Genomic DNA, 21,354 nt, shown 5'->3' on the forward strand with positions numbered 1-21,354 from the left:
TATGGTCCTTCCTAGAGGTCAATATAGACACCATGACGCCCTTATATACTGTACACTAAATGGAAAAAAGTATTTGTTGGTTTACTGCTCTTCTGGAAAGGTTCCCATTAGATGTTGGAACATTGTGGTGGGATTTGCTTCCATCCAGCCACAAGAGTGTTGGTGATGTTTGACACTAATGTTGGCTTCAGACCTGGCTCACATTTGTGCTTCCAGCTCATCTTACATGGGTTCAGTTAGGTGGAGATCAGGGCTCTGTGCAGGGCAGTCAAGTTCCTCCACTTCCATCTCAACAAACTCATTCTGTATGGACCTGGCTTAGGGTACGGGGGCATAAAGGTGCTGAAACTGTGCTGAAACTGTTGCCTTAAAGGAGAACCAAACTCTTTATATTAAAATCCCCTACCCTACATAGACACTCTCCCTGCTCCCCCCACAGCCAAGATGTTACCCTCTGTAAATGCCCCAAACTCTTTACTTTTGCAGATTCAGTGCCTTAGAGTTCATGGACACTATATTCTTCTCTTCGGTAATCTTCTTGAAGTAAGCGCCATATTGGCGCATGCTCCGAAAATCACAGAAATTGCCGAAGCGCCAGAAGAAGAACCAAAGATTACCCAAGAGAAGACGGTAGAAAGCGTAGAATTATGAAGTATTTCATTTTATGATGTAATTATACCAAAACTGAAGGTGTCTTCACAATCAAGGAGTACCTGTCTTTCATCACCAGTGTCTGCTACTAGTAAAGCAATGTCCCTGCTCTTGTGATGGGTAATGGCTGCAGTTCTTCCTCGACACTCACAATTGTGAAGTATTAAATATGGATGAACCTTTTCTTTATGGTAGAGGAGAAGGCAATTTTTGCATGCATACACCCCTCCCCAAACACTGACATACAAAGTAATCTATTAATTATTTAAGGTACATTGTGTGTGTTGTTTCCTGAAGGATTGCAACTGCGATGTTTAAAAACGATGTAAACCAAAAAAATATATAAAATACTGCCTAATGAAAGAAAATGTAATTCTATTTCTGGTTTACATCTCCCATAAGGGTGTTTGTCTGGCCTCTACACCATTGGTGCTTAACCATGTAACTAGTGCCTTGCTGCTGAAGCCAAATATATTATATGTGAAGTTTAAGATGAGGATAAAGCAAACTCATTATTTACACAGGACCTCAGTATGTCAGTCATGGGAGCTTAGGGAACAGACACAGTGATATTTAGAACTTGTTTAGAAACATTTAGTTGAAGCCACCAGTGAGTCAACTAAAGCATTGCTCAAACATGGAGCACTTTCAAATTTCTCTTCAGTTGACCTGAAAGCCCATATCATCTCAGGCTGCATAAATCATGCTCAGTGACTGGGACCAAAAATAGTTTTTTATTTAAATGGCGTATCTTTCTAGCCTTCCAGAAAGCCAGGCCTCACAGGATACTGGCATCAACGAGGAATCCATATGATGGAGACCGTTAAATCTGTAAGAATTTATATACTGAATTGGAAAGGAATGACACAGTTGTTCTTAGGGGATGTCCTGAACATGGATAGTGGTCTTATATTGGCAAAGCCCAGAGAGAAGTGCCATTGTGATCAAAACCCTATCTGAAATGGCAACTTTCTACATTCCCCTTCCAGATTCTCCAAGAACCTTTGAGAATCTGTGGTGGGGGATGGGAGTTGAGAGGCCTTGTTTGGGTACACCAGGGCATGGTCTGGGCATAAATGTGTGCAGCCATGGAAAAACCCAGATTTGGTTACCAGTAGACTGATGTAGAAACCAAATCAGAATTACGTTGATTTAATGATGCCATGCAAAGAAGACTCTGTAGCTCTTTAGTGGTTTTAGACCCATAAAAAGCCATTGGGAGGGCAACATCAATCTCCATTTGCACAATAGGTACCCACCTTTCAGTTGGGAATATCATTTTTGAAGATGTGAATGTGGAGTTGCTGAGTTTCATGGAAGTAAATACCAACCTTCAATTCTTCAAGATGGGATTTCTTTGCTGTGGAATGATTTGTTAGGTTGTAATGTGGTGTAATGATGGGGTGGGGGTTAATTCAATCACACCCATCTTGACTCTCTCCTTAGGTTTGAACTAGACCTAGTTCTTCTAGAGTACCAGGCGATCTTCTACTGGGTGAAGAACCTAGCAGACCCCATCCAGGACAATTATCACCTTGTTTTACCATAATACCTATAACATTTATCTTCAAACTTTGTAAGAGTGGACAATGGATGTTATGTTATCTGGAAGGACCTAGCAGGCACAGTTTGATTTATTATGCATGATAGCACTAATAATAAAAAAGGGGTTGGACACAGAAGTCTTTCCGTCTACACCCACTTGACTCTCCTGAAGCACATAGGCTAAATGTGTTGTGTTTCATGAACAGTACTTGTTTCTGCTACAGAAAGGGCTTCCTATGAAAGGTGACATGGGTAGGCCAGAGAAGTGTATTGCTTAGTCTATGGCTTTGCTTTTAAAAACACAGTTTATTGTAGGGCCAACATTTTATATGGATTAACCAACAAGCCTAAAATACATTAACCCTACCTTTACAAGTTGGCCAGTGCAGCAGTTCCCAGTAGTCTCAGTCTTCTGTTTTTCATATCTACTCAATAGACATGGTCCACTTCCTTACCAGTTGAATTTTTCATCATATTGTCCAGCAGATGCCTTAAATACAAAGCATTAGCAACCATTAGATAACAGTGAATACATAATCCTGTGATCGGAATAAAAGTCAATTGAGCATTGGTTTTGCTGTCCTTGATTAAAAAGCTCCCCTGACCTTCCAAGGATTAGGGCCTAAGAACACTCCATGGTACTTTCTGTGATTCCGGAGAGGGCAGGCTAAGTGCAGTCTGCAAAAGGTTGTTCGGAAAATCAGCTTTCAAGAATTCATTAACACCAATTTGTCTTTGTATTAATAGATTTAAAATATAGAGTAATGGGGAAAAATGCTTGAGAGTTCTAAAGTAGATGAGTGATGCACCCCATTCAGGCACCCTATCCAGACACATCAGGCCAAGGGGCTAACGGCCAGTTTGCTGGAAGGCAAGTAAACTCAAGGAGCTGAGTAAACTCTCCTCCAATTATCCATAGTGTAAAAAAAAGATTATAAGAGTGTTTGGGGGTGGATCTGCTGATCTGGTTCTAGAGAATGCTGAAGCTGCTAGGGAGCAACACTGGGCTGTTCCATTACAATGGGTTGATAAGGAAAGAAGCTGTGCTGATCTATTTTATTGGTTTGCAAGAGAGAGAAGCTGGTCTGATTCATTTCAGGGGCTGCATAGGGCAATAAAGTTGTGTTAATTCAATACAGAGGTATTCTAATCTGTTGAATATCTACTGTGGAGAGAATAGACTGTAGAGGGAACTGGAGCTGTGTTGCTCTGTATCATGGGGCTGCCAAGGAAAATGAGTTAACACAGCAGCATAACATTACTTATTGGCATTGTACTTTTAGTACAAAACACTTGTCTCAGGCTTAGACTTCTTCTTCAATACCTGGTGCCTAACTTCTGGTCCTCCAGTCTGAGATAGACAAAGGGCTTCCGTGAACATGAATTGATCCACTGGCCGATTGGAGCACCAAGGGCCCACCAAAGAACCTGATTTTGACAAAAAAAACTTACAAAATATAGTAAAGAATCAATCCTCTGTGTTCCAAAAAGGAAGAAAGGCCCACACTGACTAGAGCCCACCAGGGGATTTCCCAGTACTCAGACAGGCCAGTCCAACTCTTGATGGACCATCAACGTGCTGAGAAGCTTAGCATCATATAATGCAGTAAAACAAGAAACCAGGGGTAGATACAGCTGAACAAGAATTGGGATGGAGAATTACTAGAATTGGAAGCCCAGATGGGCCTGTAACCATAGAAACATAGAACCTAGTTTGGGAAATATGCTTGGGATATAAAAATGGCTTCCCTGAGCATGAAGTAAGATATAAATGATCTGATCTCAGGTATTTAGGGAATGGACAGCCAGATGAATCGGTTTGTTCTTTTCTACTGTAATGATCCCATTCAATGAAGAACACACTATTGATTGGTCATTGTGGTGGAAAACAAGTAGGCTGCATTTGTTGATCTTTCTTAACAAACCACCCTTACATTTTATGTTGAAAATCAAACCTTTACAAACATCTCATTTTTCTTATTGACATCATATGAGGGCCCTTGAGAAGCCTAGAGTTGTTAATGGATGTTTTTCTATCAGGGCACCCTTCTATTAGGTGCTTCTATTAGGTGCTCAGCCTCTCGCTAGGCACGCCTTCATGTTTGACTTTTTTGCACAATAGAGATTTATTACTGTACATTTGCTCTGTGTTGGGGTTGAGGAGCTGAGTCAAATGCTATTTGTGCAGATTAATGAACCTCAGGTCAGAGCGATCACCTCTTTCATCCACACTTTGCCTTTCACACAACTTCTTTTCTGTTATCATTAGACAGGGTGCTTAGGAAACTGAAAAGTGCATTCTGCTCTTGGGCATGAAAGTGTATGTTATCGATCCAAAAGATTATGTGGGCTGTTTGCCAGAGAATAAGATCATTACTGATATTTGAGGGATCCAATCAGGCATCTCAGGGTGCCTTGTACCACAGGGTACCTTGTACCTTATTCTTGTTCATTGGCAGGGCTTCCTTGAGCCTCTCATTGGTGATTATCTTAAGCAGGCTCTTTGTATATGGTGTTTTTGGGTGTCGTAAATGTTGAGCATGATTGTACCATTGGGAGCATAATAATGTACCTCCCAACTCTAAACAATTATTGGAAATTATAAGGCACCAAAGGTGCTATTTTCCATTGCAAGTTCTTCTTGGCTCATTGGGCCCACTGGAATTGCTGAATACGTTTCTCCAACCATGAACCTTGTTGTATTAAAGATGGGGCCGCATTCATTAAAAAATGTATTAACCTGTAGATGCTCAAGGATGCTTTCCACTGCAGCTAAACTGGCTATAGAAATACAGGGGCGTGGGCCAGTGTAACATACATAACATACACAGTCAGTAGGAATCGTTAAGGAGGACAGTGGGTTAGGCACCCGTAGGGGAGCACAGAAGCATAAAAAAGTCTTTTGGAGGAGGGGAAGCAGTAGGGGCAGAGTGGGATAGGGGTATCATTGGGGGAGCACTTTGGAACAGGGGGAAGCAGTAGTGGGGAAAGTCGGATAGATCAAATTTGTTTTTAGACTTTTTGTTTGTATTATGCTTTGGAGCTAAAAAGCAGAGCTGACATACAGGAGATTGAAGGTGGCTTTGAGCATGGAATTTCTTGAGCAGCAACAAAGGGCTGCACTAAAGCAGGACAAGAGGGTTTCTGGAGCAGTATAGGGTTGTCATTGTTATGGTCTATAGCAGGGATCCCCAACCTTTTTCACCCGTGAGCAACATTCGGATGTAAAAAGAGTTGGGGAGCAACACAAGCATAAAAAATGTTCCTGGATGGAGCCAAATAAGCACTGTGATTGGCTATTGGTAGCCCATATGTGGACTAGCAGCCTACAGGAGTCTCTGTTTACCATTACACCTGGTTTTTATACAACCAAATCTTGCCTCCAAGCCTGGAATTGAAAAATAAGCTCCTGCTTTGAGGCCACTGAGAGCAACATCCAAGGGTTTGGGGAGCAACATGTTGCTCGCGAGCTACTGGTTGGGGATCACTGGTCTATAGGATGCCTGGAGAGACTTAAGGAGACAAGTCCCTGAGCTGGCAAAGCCAGAGCCTGGGCAGTGTTAAAGGAAAGCAAAGCATGGGTGACCAATCTTCCCATTGTCCTGTATTACATCTTAAGTCACCACTTGTAGAATGCTCTGTGCATGGACTCTAAGGGGCACAACTTAGCAGCCCCTAGTGCACTTGTATCTGGAGCAAGAGGAAATGATGCCTTTGATGTTGGACACATACTGTACTAGGTCAATTTAAAATTGGTTAACTTCCCCTTGAAAATTTATAGTTGCTTGTAAATGCGACAACGAAAATGTCAGGCTCAGCGCTTGGGTGTGAAAAAAAACCCATAGAGGGGTTTAAAGGTGAGCAATTTCTATATAATATGATAATGAAGTTAAAATAATAACATTGTATTATAAAACAAGCTGAGTTCCGCCGAAATCCAGATTTTTAGCTGAGCTTTTACTTACGTGATATTTTCCTTACACCAGCTGTTGCCATGGCAATACCCATTATATCAGTAAGAGTAGAGGCCATGCATGAGTCTTTAACAAGCAAATATCAGGTATGGATGGAATTTGGGGAGAGATTGGGATGCAGTCCTAATGGTTTTTAAAGGAAAAGGAAACCTGCTGCTGTCAGCATCCCTGGGTCCAACATTCAGCTCCAGCCACACACCAGCTTAGGATGATATCAGAGCAGAATTCCCTCAAAGCTCTATGATATAAAATCTTTATGACACTTGAGCCTACAAATAGCTTCATTTTATATTTCACCTTCTTGCCTTTTCTGCCTGAGTTTCTCTCTGTGCCGTCTGGAAAGCGATTTCGAACTTGGGTAAATAATGGAAAAAACACAGTGACAGACGAGTAAACATGTCAAACAGAGAGAGTTTATTATTAGGCGGTATGAGCGGATTGGGGTGTCTGTGTGCACTAAAGAAGAGCTGTCAATCACAAAATGGGCCATGTCTGCCAATGTAGATATCAGCTGTAGTAACTAAAGCTAAAGCCATGCACTGGCAACACTGGCACCACTCCAGACTGGGGGCACTCGCCAAACAGGCAGCTCTTTATGTGGTTGGCCGTCTTTTACTGCAGTGGCACAGTTTGGGTATAAAGAAGAGTGGCATACTGTACATTAGGCACACTTATGTTCTAGCTGATGTGAACATGCATATAGATACATGGCTGACATTATCTTTCTTTTTGTGCCAGGAACCCCAATGCTGCTGGTTCAAAGGGCATCCGGTATGGTATCCAAAAGGCATCCAGTATGGTGTCCAAAGGGTATCCAGTATGGTATCCAGTATGATATCCTAATAGTATCCAGTATGGCATCCAAAGGGCATCCAGGAACATCCAGTATACTATCCAAAGGGCATCCAATATGATATCCAAAGGGTATCCACTATGGTATCCAGTATGGTATCCAAAGGGTATCCAGTATGGCATCCATAGGGTATCCAGTATGGCATCCAAAGGGCATCCAGGAACATCCAATATACTATCCAAAGGGCATCCACTATGGTATCCAAAGGGTATCCAGTATGGTATCCAGTATGTTATCCATAGGGTATTCAGTATGGTATCCAAAGGGCATCCATTATGTCATCCAAAGGGTATCCAGTATAGCAGTGATCCCCAACCAGTAGTTTGCGAGTAACATGTTGCTCCCAGTGGCCTCAAAGCAGGTGATTATTTTTGAATTCCAGGCTTGGGCAAGTTTTAGTTGCATAAAAACCAGGTGTACTGCCAAATAGAGCCTCAATGTAGCTTGATAATCCACATAGGGGCTACTAAATGGCCAATCACAGCCCTTATTTGGCAACCCAGGAACATTTTTCATGCTTGTGTTGCTCCCCAACTCCTTTTACTTCTGAATGTTGCTCACAGGTTCTAAACGTTGGGGATCCCTGCAGTATAGTATCCAAAAGGCATCCAGTATGGTGTCCAAAGGGCATCTAGTATGGAATTCAAGTGTGCAGAGATTTGCTCCCAACACCAAAAATGACCCACACAGCAAAGCAATTGCCACCAAGGGATTATCCATAATTGTATTTATTGTGTCATATGCAACATTTTAGGTCACTCCCCTTTGATAAAGTTTAACTTTAAGTATGTTATCAAATGTCATGTTCTGAGCAATTGTGCAATTGATCTTTATTATTTATTCTTTATAGTTACATTTGCTTTCTTCTTCTACCACTTCCCAGCTTTCAAATGGGGGTCACTGACCCTGGCAGGTATGAAACTATTGCTCTCTGTGGGTATAATTTTATGGTTCTTGTTTCTTTTATCTCACTTTCTTATCTTTCTGTTATCTTCCTATTCAGCCTCCCTCCTATACATAGCGTGTTATTCAAAGCACTGCCCAGTTGCTTGGGAAGATTAGACCCTAGCAACAAGATAACTGCTGAAATAACCAGAGCTGATCCATAAATACTGGAAAACCTGTTAAAAAATTTAAAAACTTTTCTTCATCATACTAATTTTATTAATCCACCCATTTAACAACCCCTTTAAGCACCATTTAGTGGAGAGACAAGGGTGTGCTGGTGGGCTTCTGTGAGTTCCTAGACTGTAATATAATACAGGTATGAGACCTGTTATGCAGAATGCTCAGGACCTTAGGTTTTCGGGAAAATGGTTCTTTCTGTAATTTGGATCTTTATACCTTACAGCTACTTAAAAATCAGGTAAACATTAAATAAACCCAATAGACTGGTTTTGCTTCCCATAGGGATTAATTATATCTTAGTTGGGATCAAGTACAAGCGACTGTTTTATTATTACACAGAAAAAGAAAATACATTTTAAAAATTTGGATTATTTGGATAAAATGGAGTCTATGGGACACTGCCATCCCGTAATTTCTGGATTAAGGGTTTCCGATAGCGGATCCCATACTGTATATCCAGTTTACAGACATATCCATAATGTCTACGTAGAAATTGAGAAAGTGCCTATAGTCTTCTCTTTCAGCAATCTGATGTGACAGTTGCTGGTACGTATGGATGGAGTGGGGTAGAAATGTGGGATTGAAGCTTCTGTAGATCTAGTTATCTGTGTCCATCAGACTCTTGTGTAGGCTGCTCACGATTCAGTCCAATAAATATGTTGCTTTGTAGATATGATCTATATAGTAGTAGATAACATGCAAAACAGCTTTCTAACTGAGTTTGCTTTGATGCCTGGCTAACTGCCACCCCGTGCCAGCCAAACGCCCTCACAGCAACTGATCAGATGGGAAGCAGCCCCGCAAAATGTCATTGTACCTAAACAGGTCCCTGTACAGAATCTGGAATAGCTTTCCAAGTAAATATACCGTTTTTCCAATCCCACGGCATCCTGCTGCCTGTGCCATGCCTGCCAACTGGATACACAGAGCTGTGACTAAGGAACCAGATGAAAGAAGGATGAAGAGACTGGGTGCTAAGGTTCTCTGTAGTATACAAAGAGATTCAAAGAGCTTATCTGTTATCTACTGTGTATAAACTATAGTAGTACTTATCTGTTATCTACTGTGTATCCTGTGCTTGAATGGCTGCCCCCATGGCTACACAGCAGCTTGTTTGTATAAACTATAGTAGTACTTATCTGTTATCTACTGTGTATCCTGTGCTTGAATGGCTGCCCCCATGGCTACACAGCAGCTTGTTTATATAAACTATAGTAGTACTTATCTGTTATCTACTGTGTATCCTGTGCTTGAATGGCTGCCCCCATGGCTACACAGCAGCTTGTTTATATAAACTATAGTAGTACTTATCTGTTATCTACTGTGTATCCTGTGCTTGAATGGCTGCCCCCATGGCTACACAGCAGCTTGTTTTTATAAACTATAGTAGTACTTATCTGTTATCTACTGTGTATCCTGTGCTTGAATGGCTGTCCCCATGGCTACACAGCAGCTTGTTTATATAAACTATAGTAGTACTTATCTGTTATCTACTGTGTATCCTGTGCTTGAATGGCTGCCCCCATGGCTACACAGCAGCTTGTTTATATAAACTACAGTAGAGTTTCTGAAGTAAACAGGGACACCGGGGGAAAAACTCATTGGGCCCAGCTAACCCAGACCCACTTCCACTGTGCTGTCCCCTGACCCCCCCCCCCCCAGCCCCAAAGCGACCTGGTACAAGGGGGGGGGGTTGTGCAGGAGCATTGGGGGTCCACAGGGCTGCAAAAGGAGGTGACCTCCTGGCAGTCCCAGGGGACCCCCTAACTTGTGTCGTTCGCATGCGTGAAAAACAAACCAAAACAGCTGATTGTTGGGGTGCAGGTCTGGGCCGACTGGGGCCCGTGAAGGCCACTGCCCACTGGGTTCTTTACCATTGTCCCACTAGCCCAGTCCGACTCTGGGTATGTGGAGCCACTAAGGCAGCAGTACTAGTGGCCCGGACCCCTCAGTCCAACGCCGGTGATAGGGAATGTGATTGTAAGCTCCACTAGCGAGGGACTGATGGCAATGATGTATAATCTCTGTAAATCTCTGCAGAATATGTCAGTGCTATATAAATAAAGGCTTTAAATAAAAAAAAAGATCTGCTCTATATCATAGAATGTATTGTTGCTTTACGCTCAGCATTTATTGTAGTATTGAACGCAATATCACAACTGCACGCTGTGTCTCCCTCCGGAACTGTCACTCCCCAGAGGGCTGCGGCTGCTCCCTCAGGTTGCTAGGCAACGACGATGCAAGGCAGTTGCGCTGCTGCTTAACAAGCAAACAACAGCTGGCTGTGACGGGTGCGCGTGAGCTTCGACAAAAGAGGCAAAAGTGAAGGAAGAATTATGAGTAAATATAAATCCCATCAATTACATGGCTCCTTAATTCAGGAGCAGTACAGTGCCCCCAATGCATGTTACATGCAAGCTCCTGTACCTTTAAATAATGTCATGATTTTTATGGTGTAGTTTTTATTTCTAAATTACCCTGTTTACACTGCAAATAATTCACTGTACAATATAAAATGTCATTCCTGAACCAGCAAGTGTATTTAGTTGTAATATTGGTGTGTAGGTGCATCTCAGGTCATTTTGCCTGGTCATGTGATTTCAGAAAGAGCCAGCACTTTAGGATGGAACTGCTTTCTGGCAGGCTGTTGTTGCTCCTACTCAATGTAACTGAATGTGTCGCAGTGGGACTTGGATTTGTACTATTGAGTGTTGTTCTTAGATCTACCAGGCAGCTGTTATCTTGTGTTAGGGAGCTGCTATCTGGTTACCTTCCCATTGTTCTTTTGTTTGGCTGCTGGGGGGGGGAAGGGAGGGGGGTGATATCACTTCAACTTGCAGTACAGAAGTAAAGAGAGACTGAAGTTTATCAGAGCACAAGTCACATTACTGGGGCAGCTGGGAAACTGACAATATGTCTAGCCCCATGTCATTTCAAAATTGAATATAAAAAAATCTGTTTGCTCTTTTGAGAATTGGATTTCAGTGCAGAATTCTGCTGGAGCAGCACTATTAACTGATGCGTTTTGAAAAAAAAAAACATTTTTTCCCTTTAAGGTTCAGAATGCAGAATTCTGCACTGAAATCCATTTCTCAAAAGAGCAAACAGATTTTTTTATATTCAATTTTGAAATCTGACATGGGGCTAGACATATTGTCAGTTTCCCAGCTGCCCCAAGTCATGTGACTTGTGCTCTGATAAACTTCAGTCTCTCTTTACTGCTGTTAGTGTTGTTAACTTTTGACATGTTACAGAATGGTCAGTTCTAAGCAACTTTGCAATTGATCTTGATTATTTATTTTAATAGTGTTTTTATTATTTATTTGCCTTGTTCTTCTGAATCTATCCAGCTTTCAAATGGAGGGGGGTCACCGACTTTTTATTACTCATCTTTCTATTCACACCTCTCCTACCCATATTCCAGTCTCTTATTCAAATCAGTGCATGGTTGCTAGGGGAATTTGGACCCTAACAACCAGGTGGCTGAAATTACAAACTGGAGAGCTGATGAATAAAATTCAGAAAGCACAAATAATAAAAAATGAAAACCAATTGCAAATTATCTCAGAATATCCCTCTCTTTGTTGTACAAAAAGTTAACTCAAAGGTGAACAACCTATTTAACTTGTATACACCCCTACTGGCCAGGTAGACTGAGCTTCATGATATCAGTAGTTGCATTGATGCTACAATGCGCAAACCATACAAGCAGTTGTAGTGACGCTACAATCAGTTGTAGTGATGTTACAATGCGCAAATCATACAAGCAGTTTTAGTGACGCTACAATGCGCTAACCATACAAGCAGTTGCAGTGACGATACAATGAGCAGACCATACAAGCAGTTGTAGTGACGATACAATGAGCAAACCATACAAGCAGTTGCAGTGACGATACAATGCGCAAACCATACAAGCAGTTGTAGTGACGCTACAATACACTGTCAAAATCGTGAGTTGGGAGGTATGATGTCACTGTCAGAAATAAGACTGGAACCTTCATCTGGGGGTCTCTAACCTGCAGCATCTCCAGCTGTTAAATATAACTCCCAGCATTCCCTTGTGTCACTGCAACACCAACTGCAAGGCTGTTATACATACGTTTTTTTTTTTTTTTGATTTGCTGATTTTTCCAAAGAGGGCCTGGGAGCCTTTCTGCTATACCCCACCCAAAAAATGAAACAGCACCCCTAAGATCAGAGTTTAAGGTGACTTTAAAGGGTTTGTTCACCTTTAAATTAAGTTAGTATGATGTAGAGATGGATATTCTGAGACAATTTGCAATGGGTTTTCATTTTGTTATCTGGTTACCTTCCCATTGTTCTGTTGTTTGGCTGCTGGGGGGGGGAAGGGAGGGGGGTGATATCACTCCAACTTGCAGTACAGCAGTAAAGAGTGATTGAAGTTTATCAGAGCACAAGTCACATGACTTGGGGCAGCTGGGAAACTGACAATATGTCTAGCCCCATGTCAGATTTCAAAATTGAATATAAAAAAATCTGTTTGCTCTTTTGAGAAATGGATTTCAGCGCAAAATTCTGCTGGAGCAGCACTATTAACTGATTCATTTTGAAAAAAATTTTTTTTTCCCATGACAGTATCCCTTTAACTTAAAGGTGAACCACCCCTTTTACACGTTTTCTGGCCAATTGACTTCGTACAGCAAACTGCGATGAAACCCAACTTGCTGGTAATTATTAGCCAGGGATATCTGGGCCTTCCCAAGCAGCAGGAATGTGTGGAATGCAAATAAACACCTAGGAATAAAGAGACAACTCAGGTTACTATTTGCTACTCTGAACACAGAGCTAATCACTTCCCTGAGGCCTCAGAGGGGTTTATTCTGCACAAATGAGAATGCGATTCGGATGTTCCCATGCGGTGCGGTAGGTACAAATGGGATCCTGAATGGAATAATAAAGGGAAAGAATAAGGTCCGTAATCAGAAACACCTGGGAGTGTTTTTTCGATAAATGCACAGGCCTAAAGCAGATCCAGTTGGCTCTGGAGTTAGAATCTTATGTAACAATAATTCACGGTGTAACTGCCTTTTATTTGGTTTTTATTCATTTTACTTGCTGTTTATTTGTGCTTCTTGCTCATCTGGGATTAATAAGGCTTCCTGGTTGCTATAGTCTAGTTCCCCTAGCAACCAGACACCAGCTGATTGGCCCGAGACTTCTTCCCTATACACGGGCAGCGTTAAGCTCAGACCCTTTACACAGAATATTTGTAAAACAGGTCATTTTGGGGGCCTGAAAAATAATTTGCTGTTCAGCCCAGTAATATCTTGTTATGCCACTGCTTACAGTACTTTCTTTTATACAGGTATGGGATCCGTTATATGGAAACCCGTTATCCAGAATGTGCCAAATTACAGAAAGGCCCTCTCCCAAATACTCCCATTTTATCTAAATAATTCAGATTTTTAAAAATGATTTCCTTTTTCTGTGTAATAATAAAACAGTAGCTTGTACAGGTATGGGACCTGTTATCCAGAATGCTCTGGACCTGGGGTTTTCCGGATAATGGATCTTTCCATAATTTGAATCTCCCATTTTATCTAAATAATTCAGATTTTTAAAAATGATTTCCTTTTTCTGTGTAATAATAAAACAGTAGCTTGTACAGGTATGGGACCTGTTATCCAGAATGCTCTGGACCTGGGGTTTTCCGGATAATGGACCTTAATGGAAAAGGAAAGGTTAAAACTAAGTAAGCCTTATCAGAAAGGTTCAGTAAACCCTCAAAGTAATGCTGCTCTGAATCCTCTGTCAAAAAAACAGCACATTTCTTTCCTTCTATTGTGTACTCATGGGCTTCTGTATCAGACTTCTGTTTTCAGCTTAAACCTCCAGGGCTAGGGCTTGAGCATGCTCAGTTTGCTCCTCTCTCCCTGCTGTAATCTGAGCCCAGAGCTATGAGTGAGCAGGGAGAGACTCAGGCAGGAAGTGATGTCACACCAAACTAATATGGCAGCTGCTGGCCTAAACAAACAGAGAGAGCTTCTAGAGTGGCTTACTCAGGTATGGTAAAACATTTTTAGCATTTTAGTTTGCACTATTGCAGCTAATCTATTGGCAATAAAATGCCTCTGTAGCTTTCTTTCTCCTTAAAGTCTAATAGAAAATCATATAAACATGAAATAAACCCAATAGGCTGGTTTTGCCTCCAATAAGGATTAATTATATCTTGGGATCAAGTACAAGCGACTGTTTTACTATTACACAGAAAAAGGAAATCATTTTTAAAGATTTGGATTGTTTGGTTAATATGGAGTAATATGAGAGACTGCCTTTCCATAATTCGGAGCTTTCTGCATAAAGGGTTTCTGGATAATGGATCCCATACCTGTACTCCCAGCCTACATTCCGAAGTTCTGATTAATTCTTTCCTAAATGAACTTGGCCAGTTTTGAAATTCTGAGAATTCAGAATGAGTAAAAAATGTGAAGACTCAACCCTTTTCACTCCAGCAATGGCGCAGAGATGGGAAGTTGTACCCTTATTTATTAAGAAATGTGCCCATGCATCAGATGTGATTGCCACACTAACACACCTCCCAATGGACCTGTTTTTAGCTCACAGCCTGCTCCCAGATTGCTGTTTCAATGTCCTTCTTTGCCCACTTTTCTTTGGTTCTTTTCAGCTACTTGAAAAAGAAATCCAAGATGGCCATGTGTTCCAGTGTGGAATGCACAGCCATCTTGAATTTTTTTCCTAGAGCCAGGCAGAGGGAGGCAGAGAGCGAGAGACAAGCAGAATGGCAGCATTAGGAAAGAAGAAAAGTTTGGTGTAGTGTTATTCAGCTTGTGTAGGCAAGTTTATGTTTCAATATTTCCATTACTGCCTTGTATGCAGCTAATGGTGCGCTCAATGGCCATTTATACAGTCATTAAACTGGCACATTTGAGGTTAATATGCTGAATATGCAAATTAGGATTCGGTTTGGCCAAGAAGGATCTGCCCGAATCCTGCGGAAAAAAGGTGAATCCTGAACCGAATCCTGGATTTGGTGCATCCCTACTTAATATGCACATTATCGATTTTATCTACTGATTAAACTGACTAGTCTGGTGTTAGTATGGACTTTATCATTCTCTGTAGTAATTATACTGGGGTGTCTAGGGTCACTATGCACGTTATCTATTTTATGTAGTTACACTGACTTGTCTGGGGTTGATATGTCCGTTATCCATTTCTTGTAGTAGTTACACTGGCATTTCTGGGGTATGTTTTTTTTTAAGATGGGTGTGTTATTTAAGGAGGTATTAAATAACACACTTATAGATGTGCCCTTCCGTTCTCTCGCTGTGAGTGCGGAAAACCAAGTCAATTCCCAGTCTCTGCCTGTCAGCAACTCGTATGTCCATTGGCCAGTCACGTTGTCATAGGAGGGACCTGGAAACTAGAAATCTGACTGTTCCCCAAAAATGGCTGCCCAGATAGTGGGCCGTCCCAGCAGATCTGTTTTTGGTGACCCCTTGTGACAGATGTGATATATGGGCATAAAATCTGTTAGGGACCACAACAATCATGAACAAGTTATATTCTGGGCTGTAATGACCTTGTGGTTATGTCTGAATAATGTGCTTGAGTCTGTAATGGCTCATATAACCCACCCAAGGGCCTGTTTGTGATCACTACGTGCAACATTGGGTGCAGAATTGTGCCTATTAGTGACGAGCGAATTTATTCATCAGGCATCGATTTGCAGCGAACTTCTCTACTTCACCACCTGAAAATTTTGCAAAAAATTGTGGCGCGTAAAAAAATGTTTTTTGATGCCCATTGACTTTAATGCGTTTGGACAAAGAAGTTGCCGAGACAAAAAAGTCGCCAAGACAAAATTGTTGCTGAGAAACTATTTTTGACGCCCAATGCATTTGTAGTAACAGAAGCAGAGAGCTTACACCCCTGAATATAAACCTTTTGTGCTATCAGGGGCTATGCTGAAAGACCCACGCCTGCTGCAAGGCTCAAGAGATCCAATGGAGAAAATTTGAAAAAGTGTAAGGTTTTTTAAACCCAAAAAATACAGAAAAAAGGCAACGTTTCGATTGATTTATCAATCCTAGTGTTGGGTAATATACAGCATTACAACTTGTTTTGTGATGTCACAGAAAGGAAGGGGCGGAGTCTCTATTCACACCTCTTCCTCACCCTTTAAATGTGGGTTGAGGGAGTGTAGCACTAGGATTGATAAAGGGCCCGGGTGGCTGAAACTTTGCCTTTTTTCTTTATGTTTTGGGTTTAAATAAACCTTACACTTTTTCACATTTTCACCGTGCTGCTGCCATTTTCTCCATATAATACATTTGTAGTGAGAAAAAATTGTCACGCATAAAAAAAAAAAAAAATTAAGTTCATTGACTTCGATGTGTTTCACAAATTTGTTGCTGTTTCACACATATTTTTTAGGCGAATTGAAACGGGACAGATTCGCCCATCACTATTGCCTATTTAACCACCATTCATTTATGGCAGTATTTAGGGAGGTGGCTACTGGGGGAGATTCTTCGACCAGTGATTACTCGCCTCTTCTTCGGGCGACTAATCTTCCCTAAATGCCTTCCCGCCAGCTAGAGGCAGGATGGCACTCGGTTCGCTTTGATTTTTCGAAGTCGTCTGAAGTTTCCTCATGAGGCAACTTCAGGCGACTTCGGAAAAGGAGTGTTCCGAGTGCCACCCCAACAGGGATGGGAAGGCATTTAGAGGAGATTAGTCGCCCGAAGAAGAGGCGAGTTATTGCCGGTGGAAGAATCTCCGCCAGTAGCCACGTCTGCCCTTAAACATCCGAGGGTGAGTTGCTACAGTGAAAGCCTCAAAAGTGCAGCTCTAGGGTTGTCCTTCACAAACGCCGCATGGGATTGCTGCTAATTGGACAGAATTAAACGAATAAAATAATTTGCGTCTCAGATACCCAGAGAAACTGCAGATTTGGAGTTTTCTCTAATATCACATATAACCTTTATTTCAACTCCCTTTCATGTGCACGAACAACTCCAGACACTGAACTGGCCAATTCTCTCGCCTACGTAATTGATTCCGACAGCCTGGAGAGCGGCACTTTCTCTAAAACAACAGGAGAAGGGAGGCAGAGAAAGAGCGAGGGGAGGAGGGTAACGCCATCGATTTGGAAAGATATGAAAGAAGAATAGATAATGCGGAGGTGCAACAAGGAATGGCGCATTATAGTGGCTGCACTGGTGCATAACTGCCTCCATAGTGACACGATTAGCATGACTGCTCGACAGCTGGGAGTGTAAATAGTAATGATCCCAGAAAAATAGAGGAGGGTTGACAGGTAGAATATTGGTTAAAGGATAAGTAAACCTTTAAAAAAAGTGAATGTAAAACTGATGAGGGGGCTATTCTAAGCACTTTTGCAATTTACATTCACTATTTATTTTGTTTTTATTCCAAGATATTAAGGGATATATGTGCTGTTAATATGAATGAATTTTGTTACAACAGCGCCACCTGCTGGTCAGTTTCCCACCAGTCTGACCAGCAAGTAGTCAAGGAAGTTGTCAGGAGAAAGAAAGAGGCTGCTCTGATGTTCTTCTGCTTAGGAAAGATGTGAGAAAGGTTTCTAATTGTTTTCCTAAGTAGAAGAACATCAGCCTTTCTTTCTCCTGACAACTTCCTTCTAAATCAAATTAGAATTTTTTGTAAGTTTGGATAATTCCCTAGTCGAATTTGACAATTTTGACCATAAAAAATTTCAAAGTTTGAATTATAATTTTCAATGCGACCCTTAATAAATCTGCCCATTAGAGGCACATTTATCAATATTCTAATTCATGTGAGTTTTTTTTTAACTCACATGAATTTGATATTATTTGAAATTCGAATATTCGATTATTTATTCTAAAAATCGAATATCTTATCTCGACAAATTTTACAGAGTTGAAAACTCTAATCGAATTCGATCAAACTCGATTCAAGTTTTTTCCTCCGAAAAAAACTATAATGTCAGGAAGGCTGCAAACATCTCCAAATTGCTCACTTGACCTTTCTCATTTACTTATACAGCAATTTGGCAGGTTTTAGGTGGCAAATAGTTTAATTTGAATTCTTAAAGGGCCAGAGTATGATAAATCTCGAAAATCGAATTAGAATTTTTAAAGAAACTCGAATCGAGTTTGGATAATTCCCTAGTCGAATTTGACAGTTTTGACCATGAAAAAATTTGAAAATTAGAATTTTCAATCCGACCCTTAATAAATCTGCCCCTTAAATGCACATTTATAAATATTTGATTTTTGAGTTTCTGTGAGTTTTTTTTAGCTTGCATGAATTTGATTTTACTCTAAATTCGAATATTCGATTATTTATCTTAAACTCAACAAATTTTACAGAGTTGAAAACTTGAATCGAAAAAATTGAAATGTCAGGAAGGCTACAAACATCTCCAAATTGCTGACTGGACCTTTGACTTTTACAGCAATTCGGCTGGTTAAGTGCTGAATTTGAATTCCAGAGTATTATAATCTTGAAAATCAAATTTGAATTTTTTTAAAAAAACTTGAATCGAGTTTGGATAATTCCCTAGTTGAATTTGACAATTTTGACCATAAAAAAAATCAAAATTAGAATTCGAATTTTCAATTCGTCCCTTGATAAATCTGCCCCTTAATTTTTACTCATCCGCCCAGTAAGTTCAAATACCACCCCATTAATCCAAGTTCTGCTCCACTAACACCCATGCGCAGATATTAAATCCATAGACAGGCAACCGTAGACTGATACCTTGGAGGTTCTTATGAATGAGATTGCCTGTTTCAGAATACTTTAGCCAGAGGGTGGCAAGTGGGTGAGACTTATCTAAAGACAACTGTCACATACTGTCCCACTGTCACATAAGCAGTACGCATTGCATGACAACACAGTAGTTAAACGCTTCTCATGAAGGCTTGCCATAAAGAGCAGGTGGTGGTTAAATGTTTCTTTCTGAAGTTCAGGAGATGTTACATCCCACGTAGAAGAATAATGAACGTTCTGTACCTGCTGCCTGACATGTGCATGTAGTAATGTCTGTTATGCTTTCTTTTTAATGTGCTGCCAGAAAAGAGTCATGTAGGTGGATACGAAACCTTCTCACTATTAGTGGGAGGCATCAGGGAGGAAGGAATAGTTTCAATCTTTCAGTACATAAAAGCCAGTTTGTTATTTTTATTCTAAGGGTTTGTTAATAATATCTTCTAAGGAAGAGGTCCCTCACCTTTTTTTACCCATGAGCCATATTTAAATGTAAAAAAAGAGTTGGGGAGCAACACAAACATGAAAAATGTCCCTGGGGTGCCAACTGTGATTGGCTTTTTCGTAGATATGTGGACTGACGGCTTACAGGAAGGTCTGTTTGGCAGTAAACCTGGTTTATATACAACAAAACTTGCCTCCAAGCCTGGAATTCAAAAATAAGCACCTGGGAGCAACAGCCAAGGACTTGGTGTTGCTCAAAGGAGAAACAAACCCTTAATAAATTAAACCCTACTCCGGGTAAATGCCCCTAACTCTTTACTTACCCCTTGGTGCAGATTCTGTCCAGCGGAGTTTACAGGCGCCATCTTCACCTGATTTGGTAATCCTCAAAAAGAGACTGGCGCTTCGCAATTTTTGGAAGTTTCGGCGCATGTGCAGTTGTCGCGACACAGAAAATTGCTCCAACTGCGCATGCACCGATATGCCGGCGTCATTCCGAAGATTACCAAAGAGAAGATGGGGCTCATGAACTCCGCCGGACAAAATTTGCATGGAGGGGTAAGTAAAGAGTTAGGGGCCTTTGCCCGGGGTAGCAGCTAGGCTGAGGGTCAATGTAGGGTAGGGTTTTTTTTATTAAGGGTTTGTTTCTTCTTCAAGAGCCACTGGTTGGGGATCACTGTTTTAAGAGTTCCCGTTGCCTGGTATCTGCATAAGAATGGAAGAAGGATGTTCATCTTGACTGGGGAAATCCTGAGGCAGCAGCCCTGATGCCCCTTCTACTGCTTCTTGCTTAAAACATCAGCATCGGGGCTTGTAATGTGGGGCAGCATCACTAGTGCATTGAGCGCAATTGGGCTCTCTGCACTAGCGGAGCCGAATTTCCGGTTAAGACATGGAAATTTGGCTCTTACAAAAGGCAACTTTTTGCTACTCCTTATAACTGGCAGCTCACTTTCTCACCTTGCCTCATGGCAGGAGCAGCTCTGCATCTTGAGCCTTTAGAAATCAGCCCTTGTATGATTCTTATTAAAGTAGCATGAGGAAATATATTCTCTCTTGTACCATGGAGATGGTTTTTCTTGCCAGTACTCAGACTGTCAACTTCTATGCAATAAAGATGGAGGTGTCTGTAGGCCTGTACTGAGATGTCAGATGGGCTTTTCATGAATGGGCAACCAAGGCTGGAATCTGTAGTTCTCCTGAGAATGAAGCAGGTCTCTCTCACAGTTAGGGAATAGGCAGACAGTGTTTTGGTAACCGCTTGAAACACAGAACTTATTCAAGGAAGGAAGTCTGGGCTGAACATAGGTTTCCCTTGAGCAATAAAGATGGATTATTGGGTAGTTAAGACATTGAAATGAACTGGTAACCAGAGAAATTGAGTACCTAGAATGATTGAAAAACCTGAGAAATCCAAGGTTCCAATAAACCCATGAAGGACCTGGGATTAATACATGGTTCCCTGGTAACTTGAAATGGACCCGTTAGGTGAACTGGTATCCACAGAAGAACCCAGTAGGGGAATAAAGCAAAAAATATATATGGGAGTACACAGATGATCAGTCTAAATTATACATTCACCTACACATGTGTGTCTGTATTCTAAATAAGACCATATTTATTGGTAGATCACATAAGATAGCTATGGAGGCAGCTAAACTCAAAGCCGGAGAGCAATACAGGATTACTAGGATGTACTAATTCATACTATTCCCATTGGGTTGAATTACTGTTCTACCGCATTCGCCTGCCGATTGTGTCTGTTTAGTAAAGAAATCCTCTCCTCCTGCCTGCGATGTTTGCTGGTGCCACCCAGCTTGATGCCGGCTAATCATTACCACTCATGAGAATGAAGGCTGCAAGGAGCCTGCAGATCATTAACATTAGATCATTAATGATTTACAGACATCATGCGGTACATTCAGATGAAATAAGAGGAGAACAAATTCTAATTGGTTTTAATGAGCTGCCATCTTCACGTATGCTAAAATCCAGCAC

General features: G+C 41.2%; 1 protein-coding gene across 4 annotated transcripts in view; it reads left to right on the forward strand.

The window, feature by feature from the left end:
- The window catches only part of lzts3.S (leucine zipper, putative tumor suppressor family member 3 S homeolog), a 41,993-nt gene that overhangs the window by 11,817 nt on the left and 8,822 nt on the right, over positions 1 to 21,354 (forward strand). Inside the window, exon 1 of one of the 4 annotated variants that reach the window (XM_018242975.2) lies at positions 12,940 to 13,035. The exons of the other annotated variants lie outside the window; for them this stretch is intronic. The gene's annotated coding sequence lies outside the window, so the exon portion shown is untranslated. Of the gene's footprint in view, positions 1 to 12,939; positions 13,036 to 21,354 lie in introns of those variants that run through there. 4 annotated transcript variants of the gene reach the window in all.

This window comes from Xenopus laevis, chromosome 1S (genome assembly GCF_017654675.1).
Source record: "Xenopus laevis strain J_2021 chromosome 1S, Xenopus_laevis_v10.1, whole genome shotgun sequence".
In the NCBI taxonomy this organism is placed as follows: domain Eukaryota; kingdom Metazoa; phylum Chordata; class Amphibia; order Anura; family Pipidae; genus Xenopus; species Xenopus laevis.